This window comes from Oryza brachyantha, chromosome 1, assembly GCF_000231095.2.
Source record: "Oryza brachyantha chromosome 1, ObraRS2, whole genome shotgun sequence".
Classification (NCBI taxonomy): Eukaryota; Viridiplantae; Streptophyta; class Magnoliopsida; order Poales; family Poaceae; genus Oryza; species Oryza brachyantha.
Window position 1 is genome coordinate 601,035 of NC_023163.2, and position 20,418 is coordinate 621,452.

The 20,418-nt window shown below is 41.4% G+C and overlaps 2 long non-coding RNA genes and 1 pseudogene across 2 annotated transcripts; all 3 read left to right on the top strand.

Moving 5' to 3' along the window:
- Positions 1-9,145: 9,145 nt before the first annotated feature.
- On the top strand, positions 9,146-14,147 carry LOC121054694 (annotated as a pseudogene).
- A 1,123-nt stretch (positions 14,148-15,270) lies between these two features.
- LOC121053610 lies at positions 15,271-16,326 on the top strand. Its single transcript, XR_005811165.1, has 3 exons — positions 15,271-15,749; positions 15,863-15,976; positions 16,172-16,326. It is a non-coding gene; the product is annotated as an uncharacterized LOC121053610 (long non-coding RNA).
- Positions 16,327-16,440: 114 nt separating this feature from the next.
- On the top strand, positions 16,441-18,618 carry LOC102719820. The gene is made up of 5 exons (XR_005811164.1): positions 16,441-16,512; positions 17,106-17,158; positions 17,265-17,620; positions 18,294-18,404; positions 18,532-18,618. It is a non-coding gene; the product is annotated as an uncharacterized LOC102719820 (long non-coding RNA).
- The last annotated feature ends 1,800 nt before the right edge of the window (positions 18,619-20,418 follow it).

Consider the following 20,418-nt stretch of genomic DNA (forward strand, 5'->3'; position numbering starts at 1 on the left):
TGCTTATATCTTAGTACCGAGATACTGCTCCACTCCAAACATGCAGGGCAGCAGTTATCCACTATATACTCATCATGCCTGGCTATAGCTGCTATCTACGGTACCCATGAGTGCTCTACACAATATATACACTGTAGGGATATGAAATCAACTGAATTTCTTCTGATCATCTCTGGTGTCATATGCAAACTACTAGCTGCCATCAGACATATAATTATATGAATCTGTCGGCAAATCGATGAAATTAACAAGTCAGAGCAAGCTGTATAGCAGTACATGCAAGCTAATTATGAAAAAAGTGTGCCCTTAATTAGGTCATATCGGTGGTGGTAAAGAAGAGATCATTAATCAGGCCTGAACATTGTCACTCGCTGTACATACATGGAAAATATAGTCTAATCATGTGCAGAGCCAAATTAAGGCTCAGTTAAGAAGAGGGTTAGGGTAAGCACAGCAATTAATATAACTAGGAAGTGTTTAACTACACGTGGAGCGGTGAGAAGAATGAACCAGCTGATGCAGATGGTGTTGGTGAATGAACATGAGAAGGGGTTTAAATCTAATTGGGTTTACTGAATTTAATTAAACAGATAATGACAGTAAAGTTGAGCAGAGAAAGACAGGGAGAAATAAAGAAGAAGAAAAGGAAAGGAAAGCTATGGAATATAGAAAAAAGCAAGCAAAGAAGAATTAAGCAAAATGTAGGGAGTGAGAGGCGTTGGTTACGTTTCGTTTGGAGGCCGGGAGCAAAGCAACCGTCGGTTGATGATGAGTCGGCCAGAGACTCGGACCCCACACTTTGCTTACGTCAGACACTTGGCTGGGCCCACTTTTCATGGATGGGGTGACACGTGTCCAGCCACAGCTCCGGCCGGAACGAACCAACCAAACAACCGTGCAGAGTTGGATTTGGAATTTTGGATTGGTCCCATCTGCTGACGTGGACAAGGATGACGATGCTGCCAAGCATCGCATCCATGTACACCTGAATGCCTCTTCAGAGTTCAGACACTCTCTGGCCTCAGATAGTCAAGAGATGCTTCCTTTGAATTATATGAAAAACATAGTAATTTTCTAATTAATTACTCCAAAGTTAAGACGATTACTCCAAAGTTAAGAGGATTTCAATCCTATAAAAGATTCCTCCAAAGTTCTCTAAAATAAACGATTAAAACATACGGTTTTCTTTCTAATTAATTTTCTATGAATTGAGCAACCCTGAATAATTTAGAGTAACATAAGCATGAGGCTCATCTTGTGTTTTCTTTTTTTTACCTTTTCAATTCATACCAAAAGCCAATGGACATGACATTATATTTCTACCTTTTCTGTGGCGACGTTTTGCTTCAAAAAGCCTCTTAAATGTTGGAGTATATTTTTATACCTCCTTATTAGAAATGCATGTCCGTCAGCCACAGAAAGGTGTGGTCAGTAACCACTCAACTTGCGGAAAACACATAACATCTATTTCATACTAATAAATACGTAGGAAGTAAGTAGTATACAGTCACGTGTACGTCAACGTGCCTCATGTATGCATATATATACACCAACTTTTACTTATGTCTATAAGCTAAAATTTAATTTTTAATCTAATTTAAATTGATTTTGAGATTTTTAATTACAGTTTATTTTTTACTTTGATTTTTAGATCCCTATGAACATACATATAAAAATTTATTCATAAATTATTTTATATTTATAAATTTATCGTTTGGCTTTTTTAGCAACGACACAAAAGATGACTCCATAGTCTGAAACGTTATCCACATAACACTTTCAATCAGCTAGCTTTGCTAATCTTACTTTAATTAACTTTAAATAATTAATATTGGTAAGTGAGTGAGTATTCGATTCAGCTTTTGCCTGACAGGTCCCTTTGATTAATCAAACCAAACGCTACTGTGGTGGGGGCAGTACAGATTTGCACTTTTCTCTGGCCAACAGGTTTGGTCCTCAACCTCGCATTCTCTTGGCTATAAAAGAGCTACACCAACATACACTAATCCGTAACAATAGTACCAAACTTTGGTTCTCTTTTAAGACTTCGTTTAATGAGTTTGGAACCTCTTCCCTCGACACGTTAAGTAGAACGGTGGATTAGTATATATTTAATTAAGTATTTAAACTTTAAAAATGTATTAATATAATTCTTAATGTACCATTTAATAATTTAGGAAACGAAATAGGGATACGTTAGAGCATCTCAACAGCTCATCTATCCCATTCTCTATCTTGAAAATAAAAGATGAAGACTAACCTCCAACAGACGGTCATCCTATCATTTATTTTTAGATGTCCTCCATATTAGGAGAGAGAACATTCATGTTTAGATGATCTCTTTTTATCCTCTAAAGAGATATAGAGGATGTCATATATGGATGATCTAGTGGAGCACAAAAAGATATGAAGGATAAAACTAGTTTAGATAATTATCCAAATGAAGATATGTATGACCAAATTTAGATGAGCTATTGGGATGCTCCATGAGCTAGCTTTTGTTGATCTGCACCTTGCTTATCATGCAAGTTTTAATACGGTAGATTAGCTTAGCTAGTATAGGCTGGTAGTGCAGTTGCAGAGAGGAGAGCATCCACTGAGCACGCGCAGTCCTTTTCATTGAAAAGTTAGCTAGCCAACGACGAACAGCAGCTAAAAACAAAGAGACAGATAGATCAAAGTGAATGCACAGATAGCAAGCAATCTCTCAAGGAAACAAATATTAAACGAACGTCTTTTCTCTTCAATCATATTTGTAAACCAAAAACTAAATTTTTAACCTTAAATTTAAAGTAGATTTAAGAATTTTTTTTATCGTAGTTTATTCTTTAGCCTTAGATCTTACCTCGCTAAGAACATGTATATAAAAGTTTTATTCATAAATATTTTTTTATTTGTAAATATGTTTGGCTTATTTTCTGAAAAAGCCAAATGATCCCCTAGTACTCCTAATTAGCAGCAGTACATGTATGATTTACTTTGGAACTGAGTATGTATTTACAAATATTACTTGATCTTGCTAAGTACTCCAGTAGAACTCTGTTAGCTAAACTTATACTGTATAATGTATTGAACATACAAATAGTACGGATTATTTCAGTAGAGTCCAATCTTTGCGAAGGCCCAGTATACTGCTAACTGGGCGACCTCGTTTCTTGAATCTTGAAGAAGGCCCGCATCCAGAAAAATTCATGGGCCAATTCGGCATGAATCTTGAAGGCCCACATCCAGAAAAATTCATTTCAACGGCGTAAACGAAACCGCTTATTAATAAAAAAAATTTATGTGTAAACCTTTTATATACATATTCTTATAAATATAAATAAAGTCCAAAAAAATAAACTAGAATAAAAATTCCTAAAATCAAATCTAAATAAGATTAAAAAATAAGTTTTTTATAAGCATAAGCACGAGCGGAGGGGTCTTAACTCGGCGGTGTGACTATTTGATATTATGACTACCTATACCATCCTAGAATTAACAAAGAAATTTTAGAGAATTGTATTGTTAACAAAGCTGGATAAACTCATTTGCAGTTTATTTCCTCATGACCGTAGTCACTGATAAACAATGACTCCCTTGATTTTTAAATTTAAATTTAGAGTTAATTTTAAAGTTTATTTATGATAGTTATTATATCGTTAAGAACATACTACTCAGTACCTTTTAATTGTTAATAATTTATTTTGTTTGTGCTTAATTTCAACAAAACAATAACGCTAACATCACATCCCAGCATGGCCACCTTGAGTGTAGATAAAGGAAAAGGATTTGCTGAAGATGCACCCTCAAATTAACTTGGTAAGAAGGAAATACAACAACCACGGCTGCATTCGGCGTAAGGTAACTTGGAAACACAACAACCACGGCTGCATTCGGCATAAGGTAACTTTGCCGGCGCGAAAAATATAGTATTAGATTAGTATATAATTAATTAATTATTAATTATAAAAATTATAAAATAGATTAATATGTTTTTTAAATCAACTTTTCTATAGAAAATTTTCGCAAAAAATATGCACCTTTTAGTAGTACATAAAACATGCGCGTGAAAAACGAGAGAAATAGGTTAGTAAAGGGAGAAGAAGAACACGGCCCGCGTCATCACCCGAGTGATATGATATTAAAAGTAAAGTTAAAGATTTAGATGTGAATTTTATGAGTAATGGACCTAGATAATATCTCGGTTCAAGTTTAAGTACCCACCGTTCATAGGGAGGAACGGTGGTTACCGTGGTTTCCTGCTTCACGGCACCATGAGGATTAGCGAACGAACAACTCGATCAGCTTTTAAGCAGTGCTAGAGACTAGAAGAGAGCAAAGATAGTCAGCATGCTAATGGGAAAGACATCTCCAATGTGGATGCACGTCATGGTCCGCCATGTTTGTTCATGTTGATTGCACAAGAGAGAGAGAGAGTCTCAGGTCAACCGTTGAACTTCAACGCGCTGAGATGGACACACGTTTAGGCTTTAGCCATGCATTCATACAACCAACCAGCCGAGCTTCCAGTCCAAGTATGGTTCGATTCAATCAGCCAGCCAGCTCGATCAGCCGCAGACGAACTCATCAATAATTTATTAATAGAGGAGGCATCATGCCCTATAAATACATGCACAATTAAGCAACTGGATGTGGATGCACATGAGAATACTGCATGCAAATGGCGCCGAAGAAGGCGACGGCGAGCATTCTGGTGGCGGCGGCGTTGATCGTCTTGGCGGCCGTGCTGCAGCCCCGGGTGGACGCGAGGGTACCGCGGGCGGCGCCTCCGCCGCCGGCAGCACACCGGGCCGTCAACGAGGACGGCACGCTGCCCGACGCCCCACCGCCTTCACCTGAGTCACGTACTACTGTATAACTATGTAATTTTCAGTTCAGTGTAATTCATTTTCTGTGTACGTTGGTTGTTCCATTTCAACTCTCTGATTACTTTTGCAGAGATAAGTAGGTACTCCTCCCGTCTTTAAATGTTTGACACAATTGATTTTTTTATATATGTTGTTTTATTAAAAAATTTATATAATTATTAATTATTTTTATATCATTGTATTTATTATTAAATATATTTTTATGCACATATATAGCTTTACATATTTGATAAAAAAATTTAAATAAGACGAAGAGTCAAACGTGTATAAAAATGTCAACGGCGTCAAATATTTATGGACGGAGGTAGTATTATATTAGATGTTCATCAAAGTCATTTGCATTATGCGTGTCTTCGTATTGCCTGCTTTCAAACAAACCAAACAAAGTGATTACACTGCTTTCGTTAAAGTTGACTTGTGAAAACTCTAAACGATCGAGCTGAGTAGTTGTGTTAACCTGGACTGACAAAATTTGACCACAAGGATTCTCCGCGATACGAATATCATCAATGTACCACACGTGCAGTGCCTATAAATTAATCTAAGGTGGTGTTTAGATTGAGAAAACTTTTAAGAGAAGTGTCACGTCAAATGTTTGACCGGATGTCAGAAGAGGTTTTCGGACACGAATGAAAAAACGAATTTTACGGCTAGCCTAGAAACCGCGAGACGAATCTTTTGAGCCTAATTAATCCGTCATTAGCATATGTTGGTTACTGTAGCATTTGGCTAATTATGGACTAATTAGGCTCAAAAGATTCGTCTTAAGATTTTTTCCGTAACTGTGCAATTAGTTTTTTGGTTCATCTATGTTTAATGTTTTATTTAGATGTCCAAAGATTCGATGCGATGTTTTTAGAAAAAAATTTTGGTAACTAAACGAGGCCTAACAGCAAAGGAAATTCAGAACAAAAAAAGCTCAGATAGCTGAGCTGCAGCCTGCTGGATCGGTCAGGCTCAGGCATGAAGCAAAGGAGGAAGGAGCTGGAAGAGGTGAATCGGCGGCGACATTTCTGCTCGCTGCTGCTACTGCTCATGTCCTCCATCGTCGTCGTCCTCCTCGTGGTGCTGCAAACCGCGTTGCTACCCGGAGGTACGCATGTAACAGCCACCTTGTTCATCACATTATTCATATCATTAGACAGTGATAAGCATTTCTGAACCTGGGAAGCTTTGGCTTGGAGCATGCAGTGGGGCAGTCCATGGCCGAGAGAGGCGGCGACGAGCCACCTCCGGCGCCGACCTCCGGCGGGGGCATCCATGAAGCTTTCACTTATTGGCCCGGCTACGGCGAGGTGCCGCCTCTGTCTCCCGAGAAGCAGCACTAGCTAGTGCTTTGTACTGTTGTACACCATAGATCGACGCCGCTTCATATGTGTTTTGCGACAGTGGGTTTGTTTGGTTAGGGTTAGTTGTAGGCAACGCTCATGTTTTCCTGTTCAGAAAGTTCGGACGGTGCAGGACGCTGCGGCAAGAGCGGGTGGAGGCAGGCGACGCCCGGACATTGACGAATGAGTGGATGGCGATCTGTTTTAATTGTTCTGTACTGTAGCGGGATTCCGGTAGTCATTCTCTTTGCATTATGTATCTCTTCTTATTAGAATTACTAGAGACAAGTGTAGAACAAAATCCGACCCCAAGAGAGTCACCCGACTCACCTGTGGATCGTGATTGGGCTTCCTGTTCCTGTGGTTGGTCCACTACCTCCTCTAGCCCTCCCGAGGCCCATTCTTTTCAGCTATTTGGGCTAGGCTAATTGTCATTTTCCACCGACATGTCTTTCAAACGGTTAAACGTTATGTTTTGTGAAAAAAATTTTATATAAATTTTGCTTTTGAAAATAATATGAATTTATTTTTAAGTTTTTTAAATAATTAATGTTCAGTTAATCATATGACAATCATATTTTTTGTTTAGCACGTACCTAATCAGGAACCGGATCCTCTATAATCAACTGCAGAGAACATCGTCACTGACGTGTGGGCCTAGCGCCTCCCGGGCCCACATGTCAGTGGCGGTTGTAGAGAGAAGTTGACTGCAGAGGGATCCCAATCAGCTATTTCAAACATAGCCTCGTCTGCTCCTTGCCTTGCTCACTCAAAGGACGTGGGATCTTGGGCAATTAAGGGTTGTTTGCTTGCTGCCCTCAGACTTGTGCCTGAGCCAGACGTGATTCTCAGGCGTTAGATTTCGGTCGCCTGTGGCTGTATCAACTTGCAATTAATTGTTGTTTGCTTGCTGCCCTCAGGCATGCATATGCAGGTAGCACATCCACTACATTACGAGCTCACTCACTGTAGTCCTGCTAAATTAAACTCCTAGCTTGTTGCACCACCCGCCACTAGCTAGCTAGGGTATTGCTGTGTTGCCCTCGCACCGTCCATACCATACGTTCGCCGCCACAACCCCTAGCTAGGGTCGTCACTGTCCCAAGAGACCACCGTCTATCTTCATCCGTATTCCAGAGGGGTCGCTCCTCGTCATCAACCTCTAAAGTACTCTAAAGTAACCGAGATATCAAATTTTATACTAGGAGAATATGATACCTCCTATCAATTTTTCAATGATGCTAAAATTGCTCACTAATATGTATATATAAATATAAAAGTAATAGAAAAAGAGTCACCGTGTTTGCTCTCATGGGTTAGAAAATCCTAGGTTAATCGAAAAACAAAGAATATAGTTCGATTAGTAATACAATTGTGAAGTTAAAAATAAAAAAATACAAAAAAAGTCTATGTGTAATACAATTTAGAGTGAAGAGACCATATATAAGTACAATATGGAAACATCTAAAATGTTGGTTAAAATATGTAATATTAAAAGAAAGAGTCGATGTATAAATACAATTTAGAAGTATTTAAAATTTGAATTACAAAATAAATATTAAACAGAAAAGAGCTTTTGTGCATGTACAATTTAGAATACAAATTAGCAATTATAAAATAAAGAATAGTGAAATAAGGTTCCACATGGAAATACAAATTAGAACAATCTATATTTGAATTAAAAATTAAAAATAATTAATATCAAAATAAGAAACCATTTACAGATACAATTTATAACAATCGCGTAATATTTTTTTTATCGAGCGCGCAAAATAATTGCACGTCAATATATTAGAGGAAAGAGTTTTGGTACACGACACCTAGAAGCCTGACAGACTTTAGGCACAGAGCCGAGAAGGCAAAAACAGAGCTACTAGACTAGACGCGTAACTAAAAACAAAGCGCAACACCAGGAGAGGGGAGGGGAAAGACCGCTCTACACTCCTAACAGGTCTCCAAAGGTGGCGACGCCGGCGGCTGACCACAACTGGCCTTCAGCAACAACCAACTCCTTCACCGCAGTAACGGGGGACAACGCCGAATCGAAGATCCTGCGGTTCCTCTCTTTCCACAGCTGCAAGGACACAAGGAGGACTAAGGAGTCAAAGCAAGTCCTTAGGTGGTGGGGAAGGCAGGCTCTAGACAAAGGCCACCAGTCCTGAAGACAAGCACCACTGCGGGGGGAGAGGGGCGTCCGACCCGACGGCCGTAGTACCTAGAGCCAAACCTGCCTAGCGAACACACAATCAAGGAGAATGTGGTTCGCTGTCTTGGGCTCCTGTCCGCACAGAGGGCAAATAGAGTGGCTAGTGATGCCACGCTTCTGGAGCAAGTCAGCTGTCCAGCAGCGCCGCTGGAGAACAAACCAGAGGAAGAACTTGCACTTTGCTGGGCCCTTCGTGCGCCAAAGCAGTTTGGCACACGAAAGGGGCAGCTGGCCGACGAAGAAGGCATTGTAGGCCGAGCGTGCTGAATAGCATTGGTCGCTTGTCCAGCGCCAGCAAAGACGGTCCTGCACTCCAGGTGAGAGCTGGACGTGCCGCACCGCCTCCCAAACGAGGAGAAACTGAAAGATGACCGGAACAGTAAGCACTCCCCGGATATCGAAGATCCAGGCATCGTTGGCAAGACTAGCGGCCATGGAGCGTTTGTTCCGAAGGTGGCAAGGAACTGCGAGGAGCAAGAGTAGGGCTAGAGAGGCTATCGACCACCCATCGATCCAGCGATCGGTCCAGAAAAGAGTGGACTCTCCGTCGCCGGTAACAAAGAAGGAAGAGGCGGCGAACATGTTGGACATATGGCGCTCGGGGTGGTCCTTGAGGCCGGCCCAATAGGGGTGACCCGAGTGTTGAAGCCAAAGCCAGCGCAACCGTAGGACGAAACCAGCAGTCCTCAGGTTTGGGATCCCTAACCCTCCCAGAGCTTTTGGGCGGCAGAAGTTCGCCTATGCCACCTTGCATTGTCCCCCATGGATGGAGTCAGATCCTGTCCAAAGGAAAGCACAACGCTTCTTGTCGATGGCTTTCACAGCCCAAGCCGGTAGGCCGACCGAGATGGCCACATGCGCCGGGATGGAGGAGAGCACCGACTTGACCAGCACCGTGCGGCCGGCAAGGGAGAGCAGTCGACCTTTCCACAGGGGTAGAAGACGGGAAACCTTATCGACTAGCGACTGCAGGGCCGACCTCAGGAGCTTCTGGACCAAGAGGGGGATTCCGAGGTAAGAGCAAGGAAAATAAGAGATTGAGCAGGGGAAGGAGGAACGGATCAGCTCAAGATCCTCTACTGAGCAACAGATTGGGGTGATCGAGCATTTAGAGAAGTTGGTACGTAGGCCAATCGTGTAATATGTATGGGCCACTATGCTAGGTCATTATATTTGACTCTCTTAGGCTCCGACACACGCTATGCCAGATGAATCCATGATAGATCATAGATGCATAAATACAATAAATAACTTGAAAACAACAGCTATCTAAATTGTTGTATATGGCTTAGGGGAGGGTGGTGAAATAAAAAGGCTCGTAAGTCAACTAGCTAGCAAGTCGAGGGTCACTTGTGTTATTCATTTTCTAGTATATAAACACGTACATGCTACTAGTCGATATCCATTTATTTTGTTTCTTGCCAGCAAACGCCACCGCACCTTCACATGGCCTCGGGTGAGTTTACCGGTGGTTCGACAAACGAGTTTAGATCTTAAGGATCCGTTCAAAAGGGTTGAATAGATGAATGGACGATAAATAATTTGATTGGCGATAATTATTTGAGTACACAAATTAATTAATTAATCATTGCAAAATTGAGCAGCACGTTGCTGTAAAAAGCATTACTATAAATTCGTATGAATGTTGAGACGAAAGAGTAGGTGAAAAAGTTGATACTTGAGATAAATTATGAATATATAAGTTGCTCCGCTCCATCTCAAAAGGACTCGTCTTTCTTCTATCACATACATACCAATATAAAACCAAAATACTAAAATGTCATTTATTTTTTTAATATCTAATATATTTGTTACTCTAAAGATGGACTTGTATGGGATACATATTTTTTTAAAAGATGAAATCTTTTCGAAATAGAGGGAGTAAATTAATTTAAAATGAAGTTAAGAGAGCACGAGAGGCATCATTTGAAGTCCAAACTCTTTTGCATCGGACAAACCAAGCACCATTATAAACTTGGTCTCCCATGGTTATGGACGTTTTGTGTGGGTCAACAGTCGAGGTTTAGATCTGGCTGCTCAGACAAGAAATTCCATCGGGTAATTCAACCTCACTGAAGGAGTATTACTCTGCGTGGTTGATCAGATCTAGCTGCTCCCACTTTGTAGTAGTATAATTAATTCAATTTTAGGGATGTCCACAGTATAGACTCTTCATCTGGTTCGCTCTTCAACGGCGTTACTGGATGGCTAACCTGTTGCTTAAGCGCGGCATTCCGAGCCACACCGTGTGCCCCTTTTGTGTCCAGGACCCGGAATCAGCGAACCACATTCTTCTTGATTGTGTGTTCACAGGCAGGTCTTGTTTAGTTTAATTTTTTTTTAAAAACATCACATTAAATCTTTAGATACACATTTAAAGTATTAAACTCTAATTACAAAACAAATTTTAGATTCCGCCTGGAAACCGCAAGGAGTCTAATTAATCTCTCATTAGCACATGTTGGTTACTGTAGCACATATGACTAATCACGTCATAATTAGGCTCAAAAGATTTGTCTCACGATTTTCTCCATAAATACGTAATTAGTTTTAATGTTCATGTATATTTAATACTTCATTTAGATATCCAAAGATTCGATATGATGTTTTTGGGAAAAGTTTTTGGAACTAAACAGGGCCTAATCTGCGATAATTATTTGAGTGCACAAATTAATTATTTAATCAATCATTGCAAAATTGAGAAAGCACAAAAAAGTACTACAATAAATTCATACACAATGTTGAGATGTAGGAGTGAGTGAAAAAGTTGATATATTTTTCAGATCAAATTTGAATGTACAGGTTGCTACTCGCTACTTACAAAAAAGGATTTCGTCTTTGTCCTATCCCACGCACAGCAAAATAAAATCAAAATACTAAAATGTTATTTACCTTTTAAATTTTCAACATATTTGTTCTCTAACCCTAATATATTCGTCGCTTACTTTCTCAAACTATAATATAATTAATTATTACTTTAAGAATAAAAATAAAAATATTGTCTTATGAGATAATTTTTTTAATATAAAGTCTTTATGACGGTGATAGTATATTATAAAATGAAGGAGCACGAGAGGCATGGCATCAGTCCGACTTTTTTGCATTGAACAAGCCAATCACTGTTAAACTTGGTCTCCCATTCTTTTCATGGACTTTTTTTTTGTGTGGCTCAACATCAGGCTAGATATGGCTGCTCCCATGTCGAGCAGTTCGGGTTAGAGCGAGTAGCCGAATATAATAATTGATCTAAACGGAGAGAGACATCAGCGGCAACCTTGGCCTGCAGCAGCTTCCGGATGGCCTCTACAACAAGGCGGATGAGGCGGAGGACGTGCTGGATGAGCTCCACTACTTCATGATCCGCGACGAGCTCGACCGTAGCGCTGGCCATGACGCCACTCCGGACCTCGGCGATGGCCTTGCTGCTCGAGTTGTGCATGCCCGCCATGCTACTCGCGGCGCTGCAGGTAACTGGCTCTCCTGTTTCTCCTCATGTTGCCGCCCTTCGCGACATGATAATGCTACTGTTGCTGGTAGCCCAAGCATGGCTAGCCAGACCAAGCATGACAATGAGCATACCAAAGAGTTGCCATTTAACCGGGCAGACATATCCCAAAAACTCAAGACCCTGATAGAAGGCTTAGATTCCATATGCCCTGCTGTCTCTGAACTGATCAAAACTTACCCCACTAGCGTTCCTGCCCCCATGAAGCGGCCTGCCACTAGTTCAGTAATTACACAAAAGAAGTTGAATGGGAGGGATGCCATTTTTCACCAAACCATTGATGAGATGCTTAAATGTGGCACTCATCATGATCACACAGAAAACATGTCTGTCCTTCCCATTGTTGGTCCAGGTGATATTGGAAAGACAACTTTCACTCAACATCTGTACAATGACAATAGGGCAAAACAACACTTCACTGCGTTTGGTTGGGTCTGTGTATCCACTCTAACTTTGATGTGACTGAGCTCAGCAGAAAAATCCTTAAGTCCCTAGATGCAAATGGAAGTGAAGGGAGCATCAGAGATTATGATAAGTGTGAGTTAGATCAGCTTCACAAATTCATTCAAGAGAAGTTGAAATCCAAAAAGTTTTTAATTGTCTTTGATGACATATGGGAACACGACTCTAGTAAGCCTACTTCCACGAAAAGCTTTAGTAAGGGTGAGTGGGAAAAATTGCTAGCTCCACTTGGAATGGGAGAGACCAGTGGCAACATGGTTCTTGTCACAACTCGGTTCCCAAAAGTAGCAAACGCAGTGACGAAAGGAACTAATCAGGTAGATCTTCATGGGTTGGAGCCTGATGAGTTTTGGGAATTCTTTCGACAGTGTGCATTTAGTGGAACTGAAGATGATAATGATATGGAGATATTAACTGACATTGCAAAACAAATAGCAAAAAAGTTGAAGTGCTCCCCACTGGCTGCCAAAACAGTTGGCCCCTTATTACATAAGAACCCCACAAGGAAACATTGGAGGCAAATTCTTGAAAAGGAAGAGTGGCTAAAACAAAAGGATGGCGATGATAGTATTATCCCCGCCCTGAAAATTAGCTATGACTACCTCCCCTTTCATTTGAAAAAATGTTTTTCATATTGTGCCCTTTTCCCCGAGGATTATAAGTTTGATATGTTAGAGATTAGTTGTTTTTGGGATTCAATAGGTATTATAGATTCCAATGGTAAGAATGACAAAACTGAGGATATAGGATCACGGTATTTGAGTGAACTATATGACAACGGTTTTATGATGAAAGGAGATGATAATCACTACGTAATGCATGACTTGCTGCATGAACTTTCGCAGATTGTTTCATCAGCAGAATGTGCATATATAAATTATTCTAGTTTTAGAGCTGATGACATCCAACCATCTATTCGTCATCTGTCCATTACCATAAAAGATAAATATATTGAAAGTTTTAAAGGAGAAATGGAAAAGTTGAAGGATAGGGTTGATATTAGAAATTTGCGTAGCGTGATGATTTTTGGAGGTTACAGAAGTATAAGAACTGCCAATGTCTTAAAAGATACATTAAATCAAATATTGGCTCTCCGTGTTCTCTTCATATTTATAAATTCCCCAGATTCCTTGCCTCACAACTTTTCAAAACTTGTCCACCTCCGTTACCTAAAAATTGAAACATTATGGAGGTGCGAAGTGTGTATTCCTAGCACAGTGTCCAAGCTTTATCACTTAAAATTCTTAGATCTAAAATCCTGGGGTGGTAATGATTACAATTTGCCTAAGGACTTTAGCCGCCTTATAAATCTACACCATTTTCTTGCTGACGAGGAATTCCACTCCAATGTTTCCGAGGTTGGGAAAATGAAGTGTTTACTAGAGCTCAAAGAATTCCATGTCAAGAAAGGCACCTTGGGATTCGAATTGGCACAGTTGGGACAGCTACAAGAGCTTGGAGGAGAGCTCTGTATATGTGGCCTTGAAAATGTAAATAAGGAAGAAGCCGTTGAAGCTAAATTGAAGGATAAAAGTAACCTAAGTAAGTTGCGATTAGTTTGTGGCACAGAGCATGGAGATGATATTCTTGATAGCCTTGAACCGCACTCTAACCTTACAGAACTAAGCATTGTGAATGTTGGTGGTGGCTTGGCTCCAAGTTGGTTGGGCAAAAACATGCACATTACAAACTTGGATACCCTCCATCTAGATGGTGTGCCTTGGGCCACTCATGCACCATTTGGGAAAATACAATATCTTAGGGAGCTCAAGTAAAAAAATATTGTTGGGATGTGCCAATTTGGACCTGACTACCCTGGTGGCACTACAGATGGTAGTTTTAGGCACTTGAAGAGGATTTTCTTTGAGGCGTTGCCAGACTTTGTAAAGTGGGACGGGGGAGATAATTCCCATCTGTTCTCAGGACTTGACAGCCTCGAGTGTATTGATTGTCCCAACCTTAATGAGTTGCCGTTATCGAGTTGCTCGGGCTCTTCTGCTGAAGAAACAAACACCATGTGGTTTCCTAACCTATGTCGTTTGGAAATTAGGGGATGCCCACAGCTATCTCTCGCGCTTGTCCCTCACACTTCCACGCTAACATATATTCACTTAAATGATACCATTCTTACTCTTGATAATGACGTGTGTTTTCAAGGCTACAATGGTGCTTTGGCCTTCCAAAATCTGGGATATTTTGAAGGCATCTACAGTACTGCATATATACGGCATATGTCATTAATAGATTTTCAGCCGCTACATTCCCTACAAAAGTTACTTATCAATCTTGAAGATTGTGAATGCGAGGACACATTCTTCAGAGGATTGGATGAGGATGTAAATGTTGTTGTATTCAATTCCATTAAAGACCTCGGTCTCTATCATTTTTCACTTACCAGAAAGGTTCTGTCAAATTTATTCAAATGCTTCCCAGCTCTCCATGGGCTGTCTATTACTTCCAAGGAGAGCAACGAGGAGGTAACACTGCAGATCCCATCCTCCTGCTCCCTGCGGTATATCAATCTTTGGGATTGTAAGAACCTGATGTTGCCTGTGAATGATGGAGTAGGACTTGGGAATCTCACATCGCTCGAAAGTTTAACAATAGGAGATTGTGGCAATATATTCTCTCAGTGGTACTCCCACATGGGAAAAGCAACTCAAACAACTAGTAACCCTTTCCCTTCTTCCCTCAGCAAACTTTACATTTACAAAGAGTCAAGTATATACTCCATGGCTCTCCTCTCAAACCTCACAGCTCTCACCAGTCTACGACTAGAAGATTGTTATAATCTAACCAAGGATGGGTTTAATCCTCTCATCACATCCAGTCTCAAAGAACTCTCCATTATTAATTCGGGCTCTGTTGCCGCGGACCTACTCGCCGAGATGGCAACAATGCCTGAAGTTGCCTTCCAGTTGGAACATCTTGAGGTGGACAGTATCTCGGCAGCACTTGTTGCTCCCGTCTGCAGCTTCCTCGCCCCTACTCTCCGCAAATTATCCATCTGTGGCGATGACCGGGTCAAAGTATTCAGCGACGAACAAGAGGGGGCTCTTCAGCTACTTACGTCCCTCGAAAGATTATCATTTTATGATTCAGACGTTCTGCAGTCCCTCCCTGAAGGTTTACATCAGCTTCCTTCTCTCACTGAGCTACGGATCTGCCGTTGTCCTGGAATCAAATCGCTTCCGAAGAAAGGCCTCCCCAGCTCTCTGGAAAAGCTGTCGGTATCTGACTGCAGCAGCGAACTTGAAGAGCAAAGCAAAATATTCCAAGAAGAGAAGAACAAAAGATTCGAAGAAGAGAGAGAAAGACAATCGGAGTCAGACTAGATACTTCTCCTACAAAGTACTGTTCTCTACCTACCTACCAGGGTAAATCCTGTTGTGCTCTCTCCCAATCTTGCATTGCCAAACCTTATGTAATTAACATGATGGCTTATTAACTCTTAACTCTTTTCCCCCGTCCCCAATTGGTATTATATTAGGGCTCTAGCCGGCATGAGCACCACTGCTCTTTAAATTCAACCACAATGGTGGTGCAGCTCTCTGTCGGATGAGAATCATACGTCTTCTATTGGTCCGTGTGCACAATTCTCAAGGTTAGTAAACAAAATCCCACACCACTTACTTTTCAATTCCAAGAAACTAGTTTGTCTGTTTTGCAAATTTTCATATGGCATAGTATAATCTTGTTCAATCTCCCCCCCTTTTTTTTTATCTCTTTCCAAATCATCATTTTTAATTTCTTACACAGTTTGGGAATATTTTGTTTTGTTCTATATGTTCCATTTTAGAACTGGAGTACTGGACGCGAGACAGTAGATCGATAAGGGGTATATGATATAAGCATCCATTCTGCAAAATTGTGCTTCATCATGCACATTAGTACCACATGCATCATCCTTCATCAGGGGCATCATATATCAGGAGGTCTGGAACTTGCAAGCATAATTAATTGTGTGGAAGGTAAGACAAAGTGCATCTCTGCCTGATGTTTATATATGTTGTAAATTGATAGAGAATTTATATTCATCAATCTGTTTTTGTTCATGTGAAGGTTCTAATAATCCCGTCGCACAATTTGAGTTATTGCTGATGCTGGCTGGTACGGTAGAAGCCTTCAAGTCGCCGTCAGGTACGCCCATGTCCGTGTTGAAACAAGGTATATGTATATTTTTAGGGCTTTTTTACTGTCTTTAAAAAGTATCTTAAGATACCAAGAAATTTAGTACAAATTTTTGGTACCTCAAGATACAAGAGATTTATTCGGTCCAACAAAAAGTACCTCGAGGTACCGATACCTCAGTACAAATTTTTGGTACCTCAAGATACAAGAGATTTATTCCGGTCCAACAAAAAGTATCTCGAGGTACCGGTACCTCAAGGTACCAAATCATTTCTCACCATTGGATCTAGCTGAGTAGGATGTGTGTTGTTAGATCCAACCGTCAGAAACGATTTGGTACCGCGAGATACCGGTACCTCGAGATACTTTTTGTTGGACCGTAAAATTGCTACCAAGGTATCACACTTTTTGTTGGACCGTCAAGTACACTTTTTAGTATAAAAAATGTGGTACCTTAAGATACTTTTCAAGAATGATAAAAAATCTCATATTTTTACCTCTTCCTTCTGTTGCATGGTCAGTTGCATGATCAATTTCCTTCACCGTGCATGATTTTTTGGACTCGAATTTACTCATGCAATATTTTGTGAAACTGGATGCAGGATGATTTTCTTTGCCCGGCGCTTGTGCGACACATCTCCGGATCAATTTTGTGGTAAACACAGTTAGCTGTGTCCAAGTCCAACTGAGTTAATTCTTAGTAGTTTCAACAGCTGGCTGATTCACCATTTACCTTCTCCATGGCCTCCATTGCATTGCAGTTTGTCATGCCTGTGTTTGCTTCATTTGCATGAGAGACATTTCTGTGCCAGAAGAGAAGCTTAAGCATGCAGCTAAACTCTCTCCCATCCTGCACGATCCCTCATGTCTCAACGAGTGAGACCATGTGTGGTTATTCTCGCTTACCCACCGAATCCTCCAATTTCCCATTCAATTTGTAATGCTAATTCTCCACTCGATTAATTTTATGAAATCGATCACCCATGATCATTAATTAGGTTCGGCTGTTTGGCGCTTTGTAAAGATTTGGATAATTCGAGGCCGGACTCTGGATGCTGATGCCACCTCCGCTTAGGACTTCTGAGGTTCTTCAAATATTTCATGATGTCAGGTTCATGTAAGGAAATTATTCATAATATGTAATTTTAGTTTACGCTCTACAATTTAATTTGACCAAATGAAATGATTTTTGAAGAAAAAAAATAAACCACATTCTAGTGGCGGGGCTGGTACACATCGAGATGAAACGTTCAATATTATTGGATATTTTGATTAAGAGCAATTTTAACATCCTTAAGGAGGTACCCCGAGGTATCACTGTTTTCTATGTAAAATTTGGTAACTTCATGGTACCTCATCTTTGGAACAATGCTCTTTGATTAATAGACGAGTTCATCCACAAAATGGCTGCACTCTGCAGCTTTGTTGCTTGCCAATAATTTTTTGTGCTTTCTATATGTGTTATTAGTCTACTAGAAGTTATGACCGATCAATTGTAGAGAATTAAATGTTACACCATTGACATGAAATCCTGGATCCGTCCCTGGATGTGCAATCCATCCATTTGTTGATCAATGACTATTTATTTGTTTGAGACAGGCCCAAGAAGATCTGTTCTATGTGACTAGGCCTGTTTGCTTCATTCATTTTGTGGATATAGCTTTTACAACATTAATATAAATGGTGACTGCTGTTGCTTATATGTTCTTATGTATGAAATTGGGCTATTTGGATCTTCCAGAATGGACGAGCTAACTCTTCTTTAATGATGTGCATCATGCTACTTACAGAGGGGGGCTTGAATTACACACTGCGCAAGAAATCAGTGTGAATCGGTGATGCGTGGATGGGTTGTACTCAGTTGGATTGGATTACAAGCTAGGCTGAAGATTATTTCACAGGTATGCCGAGTGATCGATGTTACTGGCTTCGTACCTAATTTGCTAATAAAACGTGCGAAGCATATCATAGCTGTACGTGCTAAGCAGTTTGAACATTAACGCCATGATTTTTTTTTTTGAAAAAAAGGAGCGCAGGAATTGGACATTCTATGTAGCTCAGACCAAAGTAGTTCAAGAATTGATCATCATTTCAAATGAAGCACTTGCTATGAAAATCTTGCAGACTTTGTGAGTTTCTGCCTATGTACCTGACGAAGAAGCCGGAAATGGAGAGTGATGCTCTTGTGCCAATGTGAAAAGAATATCATTTTTTCTTGATACCAAAGTACAAGACCATCATCTCCAAGATAACTCCAGTATGGTGTGGTTCTGTCGGTGTTGCGATTTCTGAAGGCCCTGTATCAGCAAAGTGATGCTTGGATGCCATCGACTGGTGGACACAATTCAGGAAGTTTTAGATGAGCCAAGATAGCTGGGCAGCTTTTCGATGAAAACAGAGAAAGAAATATGGGTTTGGAGAGTAATCCCACCTAGAGCTGCAGTGTGAGTTTACTTGTATTGCCTATGCGGTTTCCCCGCCAAGCATCGACATCATTTTGTCGATTCTGTAACTTGTAAACATTCTCCTTGTTCTTTTAATAAAATCTGGTCGGCTGGTCTTTCAATCGGACCGGAAAAAAGCAAAGTGGTATAGCTCACAAGTCTGGCACGAACTCTAAATATTATCACTATGGTGATTGGTGATCTTGCAGTTGAAAGGCTTATGCTCCACGGTGTGGAAGGGGTAATGGAACTATGAAGCCATATACATTGTCATTTGAGCATCATGTAACTAACTAATCCTACGCATTCTTGTTGATTTCAGTATCTAATTTTTCCTCACAATGCCAACCTAGCTACCCAGATGATTTTATTTAAGATGTTGTTGGTAACTGGAATTTTATTCAAGATCTGTAATGAAACACACTGTTCATGGATGAGTCACAGGTCTGTCTGTATGTAACTAGACGAAAATGTATGCATGTGCGCTAAACCGAACAACTGAACAGAAGAAAAACGAGGAAGACTCGCTCACCTTTAATTCTCTACGAGGAGGAGAAGGACCGTCGCCGGAGGACAGGGCGGCGCTCCGGTCGGCAATACCGCTGCCTGCGGGACATGCCTACCGCGCCGGCGAACTAGAGCCATAGAGGGACCGGCCAGTCCAGACCGCCGCCGGCGTGCAGATCCACGGCAAAATGCACGCCGGCCGTAGATTCGCCGAGCACAAAGATAGCTGGAGCCTTCGCCTGGACGCCGCCGTCACTGCCTCTCGCCGCCATGGCCGAGGCCACAAGAAGCAACCGGATTGCGGTGGCATGAACCTTCCCGGGCCTTATTGATCCGCATTAAACAAAGCAGCCCATCCAGAATGGGCCTCACATAAGTCAATTGGGCCTTATCATACTGTTGGGCCTTATCAATGGGCTGCACGCAAGTCGAAGTCCTAGTCACGTCCTTGGGCCGGGTGTAACTGAGATCCCGCTCCGGCCCAATAAATATTTGTTCTTGGGCCAGAATTTGGGCCGCTGAGAAGCAATACGATGGTGGCGGCGGCGCTCTCGACTCCGGCGCCGGCGGCTGAGCACCGCGGTGTCGCCGCTGCGGCTCTCCAGATAACTCTCTCGTTGCATGGGAGGCGCGCGCGCGCTCTCTCTCTCTCTCGTGGAGCTGAGAAACTGTTCCGGCAATCCATGTGCTCTTCAGTTGATCTGCTTCCTCCTTCTTCTATCCCCTTCGACTTGGGGCGGCGCCTGTAGCAGCGGCGCGGCTGGTCGTCCATGGCAACGGCCGAAACACGTACCGCTACAACCAAACTAAACCAATGCTGCTGCTGCTGCTGCAGAGGCAACCTCCAAGCAGGTGGAGATCCTCCCGCTGCCGGTGCCCTATTCCTCTCCTACTTGGTTCGCAACCCTTCTTTGCATTGTTGCACTAAATGAATCACTCGTTGCGGAATTACCCAGACCATCTT